Here is a 21,283-nt window from a genome sequence, read left to right as displayed (position 1 = left end):
AGCGAAAGTGACGAAGAGCAAGTAGGTTCATTGTCCTCATTCTCACAATTTTCTTTGGGCCTTTTCTTTCTTACAATAATACCAAAACTTAACAAATTTTGCTGCATCTTGCTGTGATAGCCAACTGAAAGTTGCACGTGATTACTGTAGAAGTATGATACTCTCATCGATTCTTATCGAAAAATTTACCTTTGTTACGCTGATTCAATGTCATCAATCGTTGAGGCAAAGTAAAAATCGAAAGTTGTCCTGCTGGAATGAAAGCTAAGGGATACTGATACAGTATTAACATTTTCTAGATGCCCGCTAGAATGCGCGGAAAATTATATTCTCGCAATAATTGTTCGTGCTATGCAATGACGATTTGTATCGCTACTTCCTGTGTTACTTCTCGGCGGACAACTATGACCGATCTAGATAATGGTACTTCCTGCAGACATCACATGTTGTGATGGCGGATATGTCCGCTGTGAATTTCGAGGCCTGATATGGTAGCCTAGTCTATTCTCTATTTCTTCCATACAGAACATCTGTATTTTCAGTACGCTTTTGTGCATGCTTGACTGCACGCAGTGATGCACAGTTGCGCACAAATCAAAATGACCACTTTCGGCAATTTTACATGTTTTCGATGAACCAAGACCAGAAAAACTGTTTGCGGCTGTCTAGCAACAATATTATCTTTGTTTTGATAAACTAGTAAATAATATTTGAAATTTATATGCATTTTAGACAAAAAGTGACATCAGTCAATCCAATACAAGGACAATTTTATGCAAAAAGTAATTTTCAGGGTAGGTGGGGGGGTTTTGGACGGAAATCTCAATTTTTTTCTAGAGGTTAGAATGTAACGTTATGTCATAAAATCAGGACTAAAGCTGAAACTAAAAATAACCTTCCCTCTAATCATGGTCCAATTTTGTGAGAAAAATTGCACAGAAAAATCAATTTAGATTCGGGACCAGCAAAAGAAGGTCTGATTAAGAGGGGTTAGTAGTATAACTGAAAACGTTTCATAACTGCTTTTCCTACAATATATATATATACTGTACAGTCTTGAAGATAAGGCAAAATTTTAAAAACAAAAATAAGTGAAAAATGTAATGCGACCTGCCAAGACTGAAAAACAGTAAAATGCGGCCCGTGGCTAAAAAACTTTGGACACCACTGACTGACGTAGCATATTATATCAATTACTGAAACCACCACAAATGACTACCGGTAAATAGTTGCAAAGTTTAAAAAAAACAATCATTAACAAGTAACATGATATTTTATCCGCAAAAGCAAAGACGAAAGTTTTTAAAGTTCAAGTTAAACTACACAGCACAAATACTTAAAAACATGCTCACACTCATTTCAAATCTTGTGTTTGTAACGCTCAATTTTAAAAAATCAAAAATTTAAGTATTTCACTTCAAAGTCTTACATGTACAAATTCTCCTTCACATTACTCATTACACTCCTTTTTCCCCATTTAGTTGACAACACATCGTTTGACAAACAATTTACAATAGAACTAGACTAAAACAACAAGAAACCGAACAAGGACATTTTTATGCAGGACATTCCATTGCAACTGAGTGTCCAGCAATAAAATTGGGATTTGGTTACACTTATTTTGTTTCACGTAAATATCTAACTTTTCATTTATTACCTGTCTGATTATACAAAATTGGATGCAGGTTTACTGTTGCGAAATTATATACACAGGTAAATTTAGAATCGGAAGCAATATTCATTTTTCATCAATATTCAATACAATATTAAATATTTTTCATCAATAGTAGAATATTAAAAAGTAAAAACAATAGCAATCAACCAGTACTGGAGTATTAAAATTAGTATGTTGCTGCTTTCTAAAACAAATCGACAGATGTTCAAGGTCCCAGTCAAACAAGCTACAGGCATGCTGTATTGCTGTAATAAAGAAGCGTCAATCGGAAAGTCTACATGTTGCATAAAATATATATCTGCACAAGTCAAGAGTAGACTTAGTGTCAAGCCGTCTAGCGATGAGGTGTCCTTGCAACAGGTCAGGCACAACAAGATATTGTGTATCCAGTTCTATTGTTGTGAAATTAATCTGGATTAGTTAATTGCTCTGAAATCATACTCATCTGAATACAATTGCATCAAAATGTTAATGCAATTCAGCTGTCCTTGATTTAACAGAAAATATGTAGATTTGGAGATGAGCTGCTATCTGGGAGTATGTGAAAATCAAGTATAGGAGTAAATCAAAACTTGAAAAAACAAAGCTAATCCAAAGCAAGAAATGTTCCTTGATTTTATAGCCAACAAGCTGGTTTAGCAGTAGAAACAGCATGCCAAGAAGGGTGATATCCAACAATGGCAATGCACTTCGAGTCATGCTAGCAACAACTAGACGATTTGTCATTTTAGCACAAACAATACCAACATATAACAGATACAAAAGAAGATGCTTTTTATACAAATCATTCTTTGACTGAACAGCAATGAGTAAAGCAAATGCTAAAATTATACCAACATTTAACCCAGGTGATAATACATTAGTGCCAGCTATAGTAGCATTATTTCCACTAAAAAAGATAGTAAGAGAAAAACGGAGCATTGTTACAGTTAAACCTAAAATCCAAACAGAAACCATGACAACGCGGACTGAAAAGCCGACTACAGGCAATATACGGCCCCACACACTAGAGCCAAGGAAGCCAGTTACAACAAATATTACCATAGAAATAATTTGTACTTCTGTGACATCAACTTTTCCAAATTGAAGAACGCCTGTAATGTAGGAACACCAATGGGCACAATAAAATACCACATATGAGTTGATAGACAATACTGCCATAGCCTTTGGATGATTTCCCAACTGCATTGAAATGCAAGCTGCCAGAGCAAGAAATACTGTTGAAATTGAATCACATCCATGATCAAAAAGTTCTCCAAGAGGAGATGAGGAGCCGGTGCGACGTGCTTGCTTGCCATCAATGGCATCTAACGACTGATATGTAAACAATCCCATTGCATTTACAAAGTACACCCATCGTGGAGCCACTTCGGTAGCAGTTGGACAATGAAACATCAACAAAAAAGATGTAGCGATGTTGACAGCTAAACCTGAAATAGTAAGAGTGTTTGAAGCAATCCAGGTCGGAAATATTTCCACAAGACTTCTCCAAAATATCTGAATCACTGGATCCACAAGCGATGATCCTGAAGAGTTGTACTTGTGTGCTTCCAGTGCTTTGAGTTGAACTTCATTCAAAGCTTCCATATTCATCACAAATATCAAACTTCGTTCTAAAATACTTAAAAATGCTCTGTAAGAAAATTTATTTTAGTTATAAATAAAATCGCACTCAGCTATTTGCCAGATCCTCTGATACGATAATCCGATAATTATGTTTAACCAATTTGCTCATGAAAACAGGTTTATTACGATGACACGTTATTGTTGGAAATGTGCATAGTTGCATTTAGACTTCAAAACTGTGTGGTTTAATCCTACAACTATTTACAGGTCTAATTTAAAATCAGAAGAGTTTATTAGTGCTTTCTTACACAATGCACTGCTTTGCCAGAAAACATTTTTACACAAACTGCGGCAATCGGACTCTTTTTATCTTTAACAATGTCTGTGATGTCACAAGATGAATTTTGACTGCCTGCGTCTCTGTTTCAAGAGTGCTATCTTTACATCTGTTGCAGTGTGCTTTATCTTTTATCCATTCTTTCGCCTTAATAATGTCCAGCTGTGCAAATATTAGGGCTTTGTAGAGCGATATCTTGCGCATGAGATCACAGCATAAGATTACAGTCGCTAGTTTCCTTTTAATGGCATGCATCTGTCTAGTAACTTTATTTTCTTCACTTTGCTTTGGCACATGGCAGACAGTTAAATACGAAAGAAAAAAGGGACATTCTCCTTTCACTTACCAGTAAGCGTTTGCAATGTGACTCATTGTTTTTATTCAGATATGTGTAAGCAAAGACAATGATACATGTAAATAGATGAAGTATATATGCAAACGAGAAGCAAATGTTGATACACTTATCTGATATACCGTACTCCTTTAAGCAGGATACCTTAAACCAATAGTTTTATTTATATACTTTAAACTGATAATAACATTAGGATTTCAGGTTTTGACACAATAAAACGATTGATACATTTAAGCTGTATGCGCTTAACCAATTTCGTCTGTATAACACTTTTGAACATAAAATACACTAAATTATTGTAAGCATCTACTCCTTTGCACCTCGCTTGATTAACATAAATTAACGTAAAACAAACATAAATTTCTTATTTGCTGTTTGGCCTCGGCAACGTTTTTGCTGAAGTAAAAATATGCTAATTTCGACGACTGAAAAGAGATATCATCAGAAGGTCCTTATTCATAATATTTATGTTCATCGATGGTTCTTTGGTGTTTGATTTTATCAAAGACAAGTAGAAATGTATTTGATAAAGATGAAGAACTGCAATGAGAAAGTCCTTTTTGAACATCAACTGGTACTAGCAGCTCAACAAAAGTAGCCTACTGATATGCGTGCAACTTACGATAATGTAATTTGGACCAATTTATTGTAAAATTACAATTGCATGGAAATGTGTACTTAATTACATCAGGGATATCTAAAGAAGGGGATACGAAGGCTTTTATTACGTCTGACAATAGAAGGGCTTTTGTTTATCATAAATAATCTGTGTTTATCGTAAAATGATAATTGGCACCGATAGTTCAATTCAATTTTATTTTTCATTGCTGGTGCGAACATGTAGAGAACGATGAAGTAAACACACAAATTTTACACCAACAAAAGGAAAAGATGACAAAACCAAAAGGTTTAAAATATGCATCAATAAAACAGTGTTTAAATAACATAATCTTAAAAATGTACAGCCACCAAACCTAGAAAAGAAAGCGAAAAAATAAAAATTTTATTTTGTTGAATGTAAAATAGACCTACAATTAACACTTGCAAGAGCAACAAGGGCGATTTAACACAAAAGAAATTCAAAAAGTGACAAGTTTCCCGAAGTTTTTACTTTAAGAGTCTTGCATTCAAAAAGTTGGTTGTGATGTCATAAAAGATTCAGAAAAAATAAAAATTGCAGGAAACCGGCTCAGTGTGACCATGCGGATTCAGAAAAAAGTAAATAAAAATATACATATAATTAAATCAAATATAGTTATTACTATCTAAATAAAATACAGACATACTACTTCTGTTCAAATGAGCTTTGCTTCAATCATTAGTAGTTTAATAAATCTTGTTATGATAACTTGCATTGCGCTATTAGCATCAGGCCTGGATATTCACAGCAGGCTCAAGGTTGCTTGTTAATTCAACTACCCAGGGCCGGATTAAGGTTTTGATGGACCTGGGGCTATATGGTAATCTGAGCGGTGGCGTACCATGACCACTTTGACAGGGTGTTCAGTGACGGCAAAATTTTAAAATTAACATTGAATTTGGTGCGTTCAGAGAGCATTTTCAGCACAAATTCTGAACATGAACAGAACTGACAAAAATAATGTTGTCGGAATTGAGAAGAATACAAAATAGATGTTTATTTGACAGCGCATTGAATGAAAGACTTAATAATATCAAACATTAAGTTGCATTTCTAAAGTCACATACTTCAGTTCACTTTTTATTTCCGACCATCAAAACGAACAATATTACTTGCCATAACAGTCTGAAAAAACGCGAAAGTTAAAGCGTGCTCGAGATGGAAATGATTTACTTCATGAAAGGATTAGGCACGGTCGCAACACCTTGAGAAATGTACAAGCGAATTAAAAACAAACAGGTGAAAGTTAAAACAAAAAACAATAGCAAAGCAACTCGATAATAAACAAGAAAAGAAAGTCGATTGCTATGTTGGTCGTAGGGATGGGCAATTCAGAATACCGAATCCAGAAGGATTCGGATCCTAAACTATCCGAATCCAAAACTGTAATAAAACCGGGTAATAAGATTCAGTTTTAAAGATATGCATAAGTCTTGTGCAAGCTGTCAGCTTGAGACAGTGAACTGAAAAAAAGTGTGGTTTGCTCACTTTTTTCTTTGCACTGACACCATCCGCAGTTCCGCACTTTCAAAAACATTTTGCACGCGTTGTGCGCGCACGGCACATGCAACCCTACGTCACTCGCTCGCATGAGCAATCAAAGCGCGCAATTTTCTTCACGCTTTGTACACATGCACAATCGTGCAATGCTTTTTTTCAATCCACGACCCACGTGCGTATGCGACTCTGCGATAGTTTGACTGGTGGGCGTAACAACATTGAGCAAATGCCCCTGCTAAAAGAGTTGGCTCTGAAATCATACCTGCCACATCAGCATCTTCCGAGCGATGCTTTTCCACTGCTGGCTTGACGTCAACTAAGCTGCGCTCCCGCTCAGCGTTGCCAGATGAGGAAATAGAATATCAAATTAAAAAATGCTGGTGAAATTTAGAGGTCTTTATTGCCAAGCTTTTTGACCTTGGAACCAGATAACTTTTTGGCGAAATCTGATGAAATTTTCCCACTCAATTTCTTTCAAGAAAGTTTTTTCAATTTATTTAATTTTTTTAGCAAATAATCCCTGCTCGTATAGAAAACGTTTTGCAAGAGGTTTGCGTATGCGTAAAGGCAGTGTCTTAAGTCTTAAAAGCTATTTGCATTTTAGGCGAAATTGCTTTATTTAGGGTGTTTTAAATATCTGGTGAAATTTTAGTTACTTTTTGGTGCCAAGCGGCTTCCATCATCTGGCAACACTGCTCCCGTTTGGCTGGCAGTCATTTAGAATGCCTGTAATGTGCAGCGCTTCCACTTTTGTGGTAATTACCACAATTGTGGAATTTTCATCGTGCTTGTGGTAAAAATGTGGTAATGAAAAATTTGTGGTAAAAATGTGGTAATATGGAAATTTTGTGTGGAAATGTTGCCAAAATGTGGAAATTATAAATTTTGAAAATTTGACATAAAATACTATCAATAAATAAGAGCATTTAAACTGTTGTCTTCCAAAATCGAACATATATGTCGGCAGCCGTGGCCGAGTGATTAGCGCGTTGGGCTCGCAGTCGAGAGCCTGCATGTTCGACTCCAGCCACCCGCACTTGCTGTTGTTTCTCTGGGCAAGAAGCTTAACGATAATTGCCTCTACCTAGTGATCGATTTCGAGTAATGGGTAGTACCAAATTTAAGTCATAAGTAGAGTAGACAACCGGAAACTGACATTGCCGTCGGCTGCAGCGTGGGTCAGGTGTATGTCGGAAGGCGTACACCAATGCATAGTGCTCAAGTCCGCTTTCCCGCAATGCAGGATAAAGATAAACAAACAAACAAACAAAGATATGCAAAAAACTACTTATAACAGCATGTGACTAGCATGTTCCGCTGTTTTCGGTTTGATTTTGGAATGCGTCCTGACTTTTGACTTTAAAGGTAGGGTGACCATGTGATCATATTCATAGTCAAGATGTCTTTCAGATTCTAGCTGCGGTGTCAAGTACAGAACTTTGCAGTGGCGCAACCAGGGGGTTGGGGGTTACATCCCCCACTTTGGCACGCGTGTGACGTCACGATATTGAGAATGATGCTTTCAGTCTCTATATCTCTAAAACAAAGTTTGCCTAATTTTAAACGAAACTGCATTAAAAGAGCGAGTTTTGCGAATACTAAACATTCAAATATCTCAGCCAGGAATTAGCAACAAGAAAACATAGAGACTTAGCTTTATTACAGTACCAAAAAATGCCCAAAAAAACATGATCTTATTCTTTTGCTATGCCACCAGACAGCACCATTTTACAGGAATATTTATACCCACATTTTTGTTGAAAATGCTATCAAAATGCATCAAATTTAAAGTAATTTTTCAAAATTTTCTGGGTAAGCCCCCCAGACCTCCCGCCGCTAGGTGTCGCCTTTGGCAAAGAGGCCGGCGGGCGAAGCCCGCCGGCCGTCAAAACCCCCCCTTTCAAAACTCCTGGCTTAGCTACTGGTACTTTGCTTTCTTATTTCGGACGTTCTATTAATTAACTGAGTAGTTGTTTTAGGCCTTATTTTACACTATAATAGTGTAAATATAACCAAATAATAGCGTTGCCGGATAAGGAATTCTGTCGTAATTTGAGAAAAGTTTGAAGCTGTTGAATAGTTCTGGGTAAAAATCAAAACCCTAACCTTATTCCTAAGTCTTACCTTAACCCTTACTAACTTTAATCCTAACTCTGACAACACCTGATAGTAACCATGGCAACAAGTGGGTAAAAATAGTCACTGTGTTAATGTAAAAGTAAGTCGAAATACGGTTAAGATCGGGTAAAAAATCACAGTAAAAAATGTGGTAATCTGAGGACAAATGTGGTAATACAAGTGGTAATCTAGCTTTGTAAAAATGGAAGCACTGGTAATGTGTTACATTGCAACAAACATTTACTTTGATATTGATTGTGTAGCTTTTGCGTCTGAAATTTTTTACTTTTTGCGTTGCTGGAGCCTAGAAGTTAATAGGATTTGGTATTCTGGATTCGATTCTGGATTCGGTTTAGTATTCCGGAATAATTCTGGAATAGTGAATTATTCTGAATTGCCCATCCCTAGTTGGTCGGCTGTACTTTTATCCGCCGTAGCCCGTAGCCTACTACTTAGTAAAAACGAAAATGTTTAACACCTCGACTACAGAAGGAAAATTCATCTATAGCATAATTCGATTCTTCTTGTTTGTGCAATAAATTTTTGAATTACATCGTCGTAGAAAGCTTGCTTTTGCTTCAGTTCTAGCAAAAGTTGTTTCCAGCGCTGATCACCTCAAACTCTAATCCAACAAGCTAAAACTTGCTATTGCCTTGGATTCCCCCAATGACGCGCCAAGGTGTGCAGATCAGCGAGTGCACAGCCTGGCTGACCTAAAATCAGTGTTGCCAGATTTTTTTTAAAAAAAGAGCCCAAAAATGCGCCAAAGCAACTTAAAAGTAGCCCAATTTGCCGTCGCGACGTCGACGGTTGAGCAACGAAGGCGCAGGCTTTCTAGGGGGGTTTTTGGGCATGCCCCCAAGAGTCATAGACAAAGCAACATCTTTGTCCATCATGCTGATTGTGTAGATACAAAATACATACATTAATACTAATAATACAACATACAATAAGTACAATGTTCAATATTGAATCAAGCATTGTTCAATAGAAAAAAACTTAGACGAGCCAATGCTATACAAACTTCATACAAATTCCTATTTTCAAATTCAAGATACAAATGGTTCCATAGTAGATGCTAATGCATAGCATAAGCCCGTCAACTCAGATGAACTACCAAGAACCAACACCCAACAAAATTCTATCATCAACTGCTGAAGCTTCATTTTCATATATAGAGCTGTCATGCTTCCGCATTGATGACCGGGGATCAAACAGCATTTTTCCAATTGTTGCAGCAAAGTTCTGATCCTCACAATCGCTGACAAAAGTTGAAGTCCGATACGATTTCGCAGTTTGGTTTTGATTGCAGAAACTCTCGAAAAGGCTCGCTCAACTACCGTAATGCATTGCTGATTGGTATAACTATAGGCTACATTGTTAGTGTCAATTGAGCAACTTCTCTAAATTTATACTCCCCTGCAGCATTTCTAAACTCGTACACCTTGGTACAAAAAATACAAGAATCTATCATTGTTTTTCCCTAACAAGGAAGACCAGTTTACATTCAGTAAGTTTCTCCACTGACATTCAATTTTTCCCACTTTAATTTATAGTTTAGACACCAATAAAAGCTTCAAAAATTATGGTACGGTACCGTACTATACCAAGATCATAACTACCGGTACCCTATAATTTCCGATATTCGATACAAGTGCAATTTCGCTTTCGCCACTCGCCAGTCAGTCCTTCCATTCTCCCGGATGAAAATGAATACAGCATTGCTGTAACAACAGTCAAAGCTGCTAATGGTCAGCAGTAAATTTTAACAGTAAACGTCATTTTTTCCGTAATAAACCGAAACTTTACCCACATTTTCAAAGGCTGGTCGGATTCTACCAATTATTCAGTACTGCCAACTCAAAATTCACTGTCAAACAACTTAAAATTCTGCCAAATCTAGGCGCCGTCTCGCGCCAAATCAGAGACTAAAAGTAGCCCAAAAAAGCGCAAGTCGCAAACCAACATTTTTTGGCGCCAAGCCCAACTAAAAAGAGCCCAATTGCAGATAAATCGCCCAATCTGACAACACTGCCTAAAATCATTGCTGTTTTCGCTGCCTTGTGACGTCATTTTCTTAATTGTTTATTTTAAATAGCACTCGCCAAGCTGTCAATGCATACCCAGCTTAAAGGTAATGACCGAAAAAATTAAAGGCAATGACCTCAAACGTTGGAGTATTAAAATTAGAAGGGGACGAGTTTTGCAATTGAAAAGAAAGCAATCAGCAAGCAGCAAGATGTTAGAATATCATGAAAGTAAAGAACATCGACAACCGATGGCAATTTTCTTTTTTTTATCGATTTCTTGGGGTGTGCAGTGCACACCTTGAACACCCTGAATATACGCCACTAAATCTGAGGCCTATATTTTATTCCCCTCATTGCATCGATCACAATTAAAATGAAATAGCAAAAATTATACCCGAAGTAGAGTTAGACTATTTACTTATTAAACACAATCAAATGACATGTTTTCTGGATTTAAACAAAGCATAGATGTTAGTAACATTATCGGTGTCTATTTTTTCCAAAATTTCGTTTTCAATGCAGAGTAGAGCTAAGGAATGCAATTCAACCTTTTCTGGCCCATGGATGAATGCGGTTGATTATTTACTCTTTTAAGCACTGAAAATGAGCGCTCGCCTGAACAATTAGAAATCATCAGACAAAGATACATTCTTAGTAGGCCTACAGCAGATGCGTTAGGAAATGCATAGGCGACATAAACTCATTTTCATTGATGAATCAAAATATTTGAGTTTCTTGGCTGCATTCGCTGTTAAAATGGTGTTGTTTTGGCAGTGCAGGGAAATAAATCATCTCTTCAGGTTCAGGCAGTGATTCTTCTAGATAGAGCTCGACCGATATATCGGTCAGCCGATATGTATCGGCCGATATCAGGTGTAGCCGATATATCGTATTGGCTATTTTTCGCCGATAAACATCGGCCAGCAAGAGCACATTCAAAACCAGCCATAGGCCTACATGCCTTTAGAACAGCGTTTTTCAAAGTGGGCAAAATCGCCCCCCCTGGGGGCGATTTCGAGCGCCAAGGGGGCGAAAAAATCAAAGGGGGCGATCGGAGGGCGAAAACGATCGAAGGGGGCGAATTTATCAAACCACCAATAACAGTCCAACGCGCAAACCATTTACTGCAAATAGATGAATCCAACTTGACCGACAATGTATCGCTGCTGCTGCTTGGATATGTGCGTTTTTTATAATATGAGAACAAGATGAAATGATTTTTGCGCTCAGTCTTCCTACAGACATTCGGGCATCAAGCATCTTTAATGCAGTGAAAAACTTCTACCAGGGATATCTAAAGAAGGGGATACGAAGGCTTTTATTACGTCTGACAATAGAAGGGCTTTTGTTTATCGTAAATAATTTGTGTTTATCGTAAAATGACAATCGGCACCGATAGTAGTTTAATAAATTTTGTTATGATAACTTCCATTGCGCTATTAGCATTAGGCCTGGATATTCACAGCATGCACATGGTTGCTTGTTAATTCAACTACCCATATACTTGCTTTACATCTAGCCTACTGCAAAAGCTTTGTTAAAAAAAAACAGCTTACTGGTGACTTTTCAACTGTCTTTGTAAACAAGTAGCCTATTCTTTAAATATGCTCTATGTAACATTTGCTAACTGTCTTCTGTAGCTCATTGTACCAGCTGCACTACAAAACTTTCTACGATTTTAAAAAGAACCACATGTTTAAAGCACTGCAAACTACCGCCCTGGTAGTGTCATGAGAATAAGGCAATCTTTTCGAGCCTTCATATCCCCTTCTTTAGATATCCCTGACTTCTACGAAGAGAAGGGGACTCCACTGAAGAATATTCCACAATGCGCAACTAATGGTGCTCCGGTAATATGGTGCCCCGGCAATATGGTTGGAAAGCATCGAGGGTTCATTGCACTGATGAAAAGAGCGATTCCTGGACTTATTGCAGTACATTGTGTAATTCACTGTCAGCATTTGGTTGTCCGTAGGCCGTAATGTCAGTCCTGAACCACATGAATCACTGAATATTGTGATAAAATTCGTCAACAACAAGATAAAAGCGCAGGTCAAAATGTCTTGCAGTCAAAATGTCTGCAGGTCATCTTTCGAAACTCAGTTTCCCAATTTGAGCGAGAATGTTATTACAGAAGAACAACGGAAAAAATACTGCTCACATTTAGACATGTTTCATAGAGACATGAAACTTCGCTTTGCAGATCTCGTGAACCTCCATGTTCCAAACTGGGTGGTAGGCTACAACCATTTTCTACCGAACCCACAGACATACTGTAGAAGTGGAACTTCAAGAGCATTTCATTGATATGCACACAGATGATGAGTCAAGAGTGAAATTCAGAAATGATCGATACGATTTGTTTTGGTGCCAGGTTGCTGACCAATATGAGCTTCTCTGGAAAGAAGCTAGAATGTGGATTTTGTCGTTTCCTACTTCATATATGGTTTAAAAGTGGTTTTCGGCTGTGACATTGATGCTTTCAAAGCAAAGAAATCACTTGCTAGTTCACAAATGTGATGATCTTCGACTCTATCTTACGAAGATGTCGTCAAACATTTCAAAACTTTGTAAAAGTCGCCAAACTCATCCATCCCATTGAACATTATCATGTTACTGTCAATTTCGTTGATTAAATTCCCAAAACTATGTTTGTCTGTCACTGTATATTATCAATGTTTATTTTACTTAACAGAATTAGGGGGCAAAATTTTATTTCAATAACGAAAAGGGGGCGATAGACTAAAAACGTTTGAGAAACACTGTTTTAGAAGAAACACAAGTTGCTCAAACGTGCTTGCATAGCACAAACAATTGCTGTGAGAATATAATTTCCCACCCATTCTAGTGCGTGCATCTAAAAATGTTAATACTGTATCCCTTAGCTTCCATTTAAGCAGGAAAAATTTCGAGTTTTACTTTGCTTCAACGATTGATGACATTGAATCAGTGGAACAAAGGTGAATTTTTCGCTAAGAATCGATGGGAGTGCGGGTGTAGGCCTACTTCTACACTAACCACGCACAGCTTATTTCAAGTCTTACGTCACAATGCCTGGCTTTGATCTCCGAGTGATATTGATAAGGCAAGATTCGTTACAAAATTAGATCATACCATAGCATCTTTTCACATATAAACTAGGTGGGCAATTGCCCACCTAGTCCCTTTGCTTGCCCCTCTAGCCCTTTCTTTGCCCCCCTAGTTTGAAACTAGGTGGGCAATTTTTTAGATTTAATTTTTGTTTAAGTTAGATCCAAGTTAAAGAATGAACAGCTAAATGGAAAGCTTCAGCATACATTTAGAACTTATGAGCCTACCTTTGACCTTACGGTACTTATAATATCCTAAATGTTCCCTTCTAGCAGATTAATTAGCAATTTGTGTTGTAAGTAGGCCTACCTCAAATTTTGTGTGAGATTCTAAATGTCTGAATTAAGTGTGTTTCCTGATTTTCATCAAAATAAAATATTAGCTCTTTAGAATCATCTAATTCTGCAAAGAGTCAACTCATTATAATATCTTAGCAGTTGTGTTTCATAGATTATTATCGCACCGGTAGTTGTTTCTTTTTACTTTAGTACCGTAGCCTACAAGAGACCTCTGCAACTAAATGTTGCTAGATTAAATGTTATTACATTATTATTTATAAAATATTGTGGGCGGGGATGAATATAGGAATCAATTATGGGTCTCAAAAGTTTAGTCTAGGTATAATATGCCTTTTTACGTACAATTTGCCTGAGAAATTTACATTTTTAAGCTTACATGTTTTACGCTCGGGAAAAAAATGCCCTTTTTCCCATCATTTATGCGCGAAAAGCCCTTTTTAATATAACTCTCGCGCTAAAAGTGCCCTTTTTCGAAAATTTGCCCACCTAGTCCCAATTTGTGAAAAGATGCCATGGATCATACGAGTAGGCTATCGCAGCAAGATGCAGCAAAATTTGTCAAGTTTTGGTATTACAGTAGGTAAAAAAGAAAAGGTCCAGGGAAAATTAACTTTCGTTCACATGACATGCAAAAATAAACACAAAGAAAAAATCCTAGTGAAACTTTACACAGAAGAAAATAGTAGCGTCATTGTAGAAGTTGCAAAAATAAAGAAAATATCCTGGTGAAACTTTGCACAGAAGAAAATAGTAGCGTCATTGTGGAAGTTGCAAAAATAAACCCAAAGAAAAAAGCCTAGTGAAACTTTGCACAGAAGAAAATAGTAGCGTCATTGTAGAAGTTTTCCGATTCGTGCCAAGAGCATTGTCACGCAAGAAGCCACACGACCTCCTTCGGTGGAAGTGATGTGGCGTAATTAAGCAAGCAACCACCTGCGCCGAGTCCCGGGCGGGTGGGCCGCGCCCGCCGGACATTTCAGGAAATTAAAAAAAAAATTAATGCAATTTTAAGTCCCGAAATTTCTGTAACCATCTGCCACCTTCTAATACTAGCCTACTTACCTTATTCGCAAGGTTTTGTCGCCATATGATTGGCCCTACTAGACCTACTAATTAAGCGATTAGTTTTCGTCAATTATTGCCATGTTACATTCATGCAACGTTAAATAACGTTGATTCGCCGTTAAACGAGCAAAAGTGTCCAGCCGCGCCGTTTGTCTCCACTCTGCCACTCATAAGCCCAGTGCTATAAATCAAGTAAATTGCGCAAACCTGTGAAGAACTTCATTCGCAGCAAAAGTCTGACCACAATTTCCACTGCTGTTACATCGTTTTAACATCGCCAGATGTTAAATCGGTGTAAAAACTGTAGCTTTGTGCTTCAAAGGAGTAATTTTCTCTCAAACGACGTCATCAATTAACTCTGCTGCTAAAATGCTCTATTTTGTCGTCTCAACCATCACAGTTGCGTCTGTTACGTCACTAATATTAAACTGTGCACTACTGCACACGTGTTGGTTTGGCCGGATGAAACCGTTGGTTGTCATTAGTTGCAATTCAGCTTGCAATTTCAATTCATTATTAAGTAGTAGGAACTAGGAAGCCTAGATCTTGGACCTTGGTGGTAGGAAAACAACAGTGGAGTTCTACATTATTATTGGTGATCACGACGTGACGTGACAGTTTGTGTTCGCCCGCTCAGCTATTTTGAAAACTCGGCGCCTATGACAGCAACCAATGCATAAACTTTCTTGGACTGGTTTGTTGCTTAATAACTTTGCTGGTAACAAATTTTTCGTAGTTGATATATATCGGCCGATATATATCGGTATCGGCCTAAAGATTTCATAAACATCGGTATCGGCCTGAAAAAGTTATATCGGTCGAGCTCTACTTCTAGAATCTAATTCTAGATCATCTGGATATGTGAAGCAATGTTTTAGCACTCTCTTCAATTTTACAGTTAGCCTATGCATGGTGTTTAATTCCGCCAGAAACGAAAATCTCATTTGAAGACGATCGTATGCTGCAATTCGGGATTTCATACACAAAATAATTTGGTCAATGATTGGCAAATATGAGTCTACTTTGAATCTGCTCGATGGATCAAGTGATGTGTCTTCAGATCCACCTCCGCTATCCAAGCATACTTTTCTTCTCTTCTTGTTTGAAATTTCTTCAATATAATGATGACAGTCATTAAATACTCTACCCTTTTCTTCGAATTCTTGAAATTGGGATCTTAATGTTTGAACAAGGTCATGTAGACCCTGAAGCAAATTTGTTGCCTTATTCAAAGTAATTTTGCTATTCTGCAGTGCCCGACTAGTTTTATGAAACCGTTCCATTATGCAAGACCATAACTCAATTAAAACAACGGTTTCAAGCTTTTGCATTGACAAGATAAACCCCTTGGCTATTTTTTTAGTCTGTGATTGTTCGTCATTGTCATTAGACATTGCTTTCAAGACTTGAAGAACTGCTTGATAACCTTTTCTTAGCGCATGTAGCTAACCCTATAGCATCATATCGTGCCTCCCAACGTGTATCAAACAAAGGCTTAATTGTTGGCAAATGAAGTGGTTTCAGTAGGTCTTGCTTCCGCTTGGAAATTAGCTGACGCCCCCCTTGGGGAGACGTGCTCCCTGGATAAGAAGCACTGGCTTACACAATTAGCATTCGTTCTATGGTTTTCGTCCTTTATTCTTTTGAACCTGATAATAAGCATGGCAGTTACTCTTATACTAAGTTGTTATCGATGGGCCTATTTTTTTGGTGGGCCTGGGGCTGCAGCCCCATCAGCTATCATGTTGAACCCAGTAATGATTATGATTATCTTAGGTAGGCTACCTGAATAATTGAGTCCAATCTTCCATCTATTTCGAACCAACAAATGAAACTGAAGTAGACAATGCATTACGTCTTTTAGATACTAATAAAGCGTCTGGTTATGATAATATATCGCCATATTTTATCCGACCTGTATCAAGCATTATCGCATCTCCTTTGACAGCTTTGATCAACTATTCATTCACATATGGAATTTTTCCGAACAAGCTAAAAATTGCCAAAGTTATACCAGTTTATAAGTCTGGTAACAAACAAGATGTATCTAACTATCGACCTATCTCGTTGTCATCGTGCTTCTCAAAAGTATTCGAAAAGATAATATTTAAACGGATTTCCTGTTTTATTGATAAAAATTCCGTACTCATTCCTACGCAATATGGATTCCGTACTAATCGCTCTACAACACATGCCGCTCTCGATATCATCAGCACTTCCTACGATCAAATGAAAACCAACGATTTTACAGGGCTTGCTTTCTTGAATCTAAAAAAGGCTTTCGATACTGTTTGCCATAAACGACTCTTGCGCAAACTTGACCACTATGGCATCCGGGGAGTAGCAAACGACCTTGTCGCATGCTATTTGAATGGCCGTCAACAATATGTTGAGATTAACAATTACTCTTCCACTCATCAGCTTATTGAGTACGGCGTTCCGCAGGGATCCACACTAGGCCCACTGCTCTTCTTGTTATATATAAATGATTTGTCTAATAGCATATCATCAATACCAAGATTGTTTGCTGATGACACGTGTCTCATTATCAAAGCTGAAAACTTAAGTCTGTTAGAAAACAAGCTCAACTCGGAACTAGTCGAAATCAATAGCTGGATAAATGCCAACAAGTTAACTACCAATACTTCCAAATCAAATTTATTAGTAATTCCGCCAAAAAAAAGCTACAGTAATCTTGATAAAATCAATGTTCTCTACTACGGTGATAAATTAGAAATAGTTGACCACGCTAAATATCTTGGAATAACTATTGACAATCAACTCTCGTTTAAACCCCACATTGATGATGTAAAATTAAAACTTGCTCGGTCCGTCGGCATCTTGTCTAAATTGAAATCTTTCATTCCTCCGAAAACAAGACTTCAATTATATCACTCGCTTGTGCATCCTCATATACAATATGCAATAACAATATGGGGTTCCACTTTTAAGACACATGTCGACAAACTCCAAACATTCCAAAACAAAGCAATAAAAATAGTCGCGGGAGGTCGATGGTCGGATCACGTGACTCCATATTTCAAACAACTAAATGTTCTTAAAATAAAACATTTGTTCAAACTCGAAACTTCAAAATTAATGCACAAATATGAAAACAATTCACTACCATGTAGGCTACTTTTTTTAATTATTTTAAAAAAGCAAAAAATGTTCATTCTTGCAATACCAGAAATGCAATTGACAAGGATAATTTTTATGTTCCTCAATATTCATCTTCAAAACTTCAACGTAGTTTCAAGTACACAGGAGTGGAAACTTGGAATTCAATCCCATTGGAAATAAGAAAAAAATCACCTAACTCATTTAAAAAATTTTATAAAAATTTACTATTATCATTTTACCAATGATAATGGCCTCAGGACTATGTAGAACTTGACTAGAACTCGACTAGAAGACCTTCCAGGTCACTTCGCAGCCACCCGTTGCAGTATCCACTCATAATACATTCTACCTTATCGTTTGTCTTATCCGACTTTGTTGAATATGTGTGTTTATACTCGCAACAAAAATAAAATGTCAATCAATCAAAAAGCCCCAGCCTTAATCCGGCCCTGCAACTACCCATATACTTGCTTTACATCTAGCCTACCTCAAAGGCTTTGTTAAAAAAAAAACAGCTTACTGGTAACTTTTCAACTGTCTTTACAAACAATTAAACTTTAAATATGCTCTACGTAACATTTGCTAACTGTCTTCTGTAGCCAGTGATGGGCATTATCGGCGATAATTATCGGCGATAAATTTTTATCGCTTATCGTTATCGCTCAATTATTTTTTCAGTTATCGTTTATCGTTATCGCCGAAGGCAATATTTGATTATCGCCGATAATTAATCGCTGATAAATTTTATTTTGGATCAACACACAAGTGAAAAGGCCATGAAAAGTAATACTTTGACTAGCCACCTAGTTAATGAAACTAAAATTAAAATCTCTTCTTCTTCAGTGTGTGTGCACAGGTCGTTGTCAGGGGAGGAGGCACGCCCCCCTGCAGCGACGGCCCTGACAACACAATAATTTTTAGAGTTCCAATGCAATGAAATGCATGCAACAAGTCTCTTGTTGTTTTGCTGCAATCGGCAATCGCGAGTGAATTTTACAATTAAAATGTAAGCGCACAGGCAGTACAGATTCCTTTGAAGCGAAGCGAAAGAAATTGGCAAGTGGTTTGTGAAAGTGTCGCAATACGAGGCCGCCTGTACATCGGAAACATGGTCTTTCGCGCCACCTCACGATCAACTATTTTATTCTTGTGTTTTCTTTTTTCGTTGGAAGTGTTAGTTTTTAGTAATTGTCGTAAAAAAATAAAATCTCTCTCGTCAAAACATGAAACTTACTGTTTTAAGCGCATTAAATCTTTAGATGAGTAGATTAACTAAAATTGCAAGAACTTACCTTGAGACGTGCGGTTACGTCACAAACTCAGTTTAAAAGACAAAATTCACACACAATAACAACACAAGATCGGTTATAGACTGTAAGATCGATTTTTTTCTAGCTTGGCGATATAACTTTAACCCTTTGAAGGTTGGGGGGGGGGCTGTCAATTCAACTTTTTTGTATCAACAGTTGTATCTCTAAAACCACTGAGGCTGCGACTACGAGATTTCTTGACTTTTCCTAACTTTTATTCACCTCTATTGAGCTGAAATTTTGAGCGAATAAAGGTTATAAATTGAGAGATATAAAGCATTTCTCAGCACATCCTCTGAAATCTTTCATAATCTATTGTTCAAAATTTTTCCACCAGCTGGATGAAAGCAATAGTTTGGCCCATGTCTCGTTAACCAAATGATTTAAATTGAGATTATGTAAAAAAAATTTAATCACAACATTGCAATGCATGTTTTTCATTACTCTATCAAAAAATACCAAATAATTCAAACGTCATAAGTCACATCAACATTTCAACGTATATAAGCAGTTCTAAACTTTACATAGTTTTAATTTTCGGATATGCTCTGCATGAATAGTTTTACAAAGTGAATTCCAAATTTTGAAACCGTGCCTTAAAAAATAACAGAGATATCACTCCTAAAGCATAAGAAGAATCGACAGCCCCCCCCCCAAACTGAGCAAGACTCCAGGAGCCCAACCGCCTAAGGGTTAATCCAAAAATAATAACCAAATGCGTAAGTAACCTTTCTCATTTACCTATGCGACATAGCCTACCTCAATCAAATATTTTTATTCCCACTAATACAGTGCCTATATTGTAATTCTTATCTCAACAACTCAGCATTCTACCATTGCTTTGTTTGTTTGTCTATCTTTATCCTGCATTGTGGGAAAGCGGACTTGAGCGCTATGCATCGGTGTACGCCTTCCGACCAGGGATATCTAAAGAAGGGGATACGAAGGCTTTTATTACGTCTGACAATAGAAGGGCTTTTGTTTATCGTAAATAATTTGTGTTTATCGTAAAATGACAATTGGCACCGATAGTAGTTTAATAAATCTTGTTATGATAACTTGCATTGCGCTATTAGCATCAGGCCTGGATATTCACAGCATGCTCATGGTTGCTTGTTAATTCAACTACCCATATACTTCTTTTACATCTAGCCTACTGCAAAGGCTTTGTTGAAAAAAACAGCTTACTGGTAACTTTTCAACTGTCTTTGTAAACAAGTTTCTTTAAATATGCTCTACGTAACATTTGCTAGCTGTCTTCTGTAGCTCACTGTACCAGCTGCACGACAAAACTTTCTACGATTTTAAAAAGAACCACATGTTTAAAGCACTGCAAACTACCGCCCTGGTAGTGTCATGAGAATAAGGCAATCGCTGCGAGCCTTCATATCCCCTTCTCTAGATATCCCTGCTTCCGACGTACACCTGACCCACGCTGCAGCCTACGGCAATGTCTGTTTCCGGTTGTCTACTCTACTTATGACGTAAATTTGGTACTACTCATTACTCGAAATCGATCACTAGGTAGAGGCAATTATCGTAAAGTTTCTTGCCCAGAGAAACAACAGCAAGTGCGGGTGGCTGGAGTCGAACATGCAGGCTCTCGACTGCGAGCCCAACGCGCTAACCACTCGGCCGCGGCTGCCGTCAATGATAGTGTTCACAAAGAAAACAAAAAAAAAATTATCTGAAATTGTCTGTAAATTACCGGTACGATAATTATGTTATTGTTCTTAAACAAACACGACTAATTTGACAAGCTTGATGGATTTTACAGTATGCACACTTTTACTGCCAATAACGCTTAAGATTAGTGATAAATTTTCAAGCATTTTGCGTTTTTTGGAATTTTTTCAATTATTGCTGACTTTGCTGTAAACAGAAAGCGATACAGCCTACAAAGTTTGGAATTTTTTATGGTATTTTCATTTGATTTAATTATTTTGCCTACTGCACGTAAGCGGCAGTGTAACTCAATTGATAAAAGCATCCAACTGGTATCTGAAGGTATAGTTATAAGCACGGCGGTTACCTCAGTGGTTTGATTCTGGATCAAGAGGTTGAAGATTCGACACCCACTGCCGCTGTTGCGATTCTATTCATGCATAACTTACAAAAAGTTTTGTCCCTTTACAGTAGGCTATATTATGTTCGACTTTTCGTCATGTTGATGAAAAC

General features: G+C 37.4%; 1 pseudogene; it reads right to left on the bottom strand.

Annotated features, from left to right (window-relative positions):
* Positions 1 to 2,143: 2,143 nt before the first annotated feature.
* LOC145772520 (choline/ethanolaminephosphotransferase 1 pseudogene) lies at positions 2,144 to 3,262 on the bottom strand (annotated as a pseudogene).
* Between the last annotated feature and the right edge of the window lie 18,021 nt (positions 3,263 to 21,283).

Source organism: Aplidium turbinatum, chromosome 6 (genome assembly GCF_918807975.1).
Source record: "Aplidium turbinatum chromosome 6, kaAplTurb1.1, whole genome shotgun sequence".
NCBI classification, from domain to species: Eukaryota; Metazoa; Chordata; class Ascidiacea; order Aplousobranchia; family Polyclinidae; genus Aplidium; species Aplidium turbinatum.
Note: the sequence above shows the minus strand (reverse complement) of the source record. Positions and strands in the feature narration are given on the sequence as shown.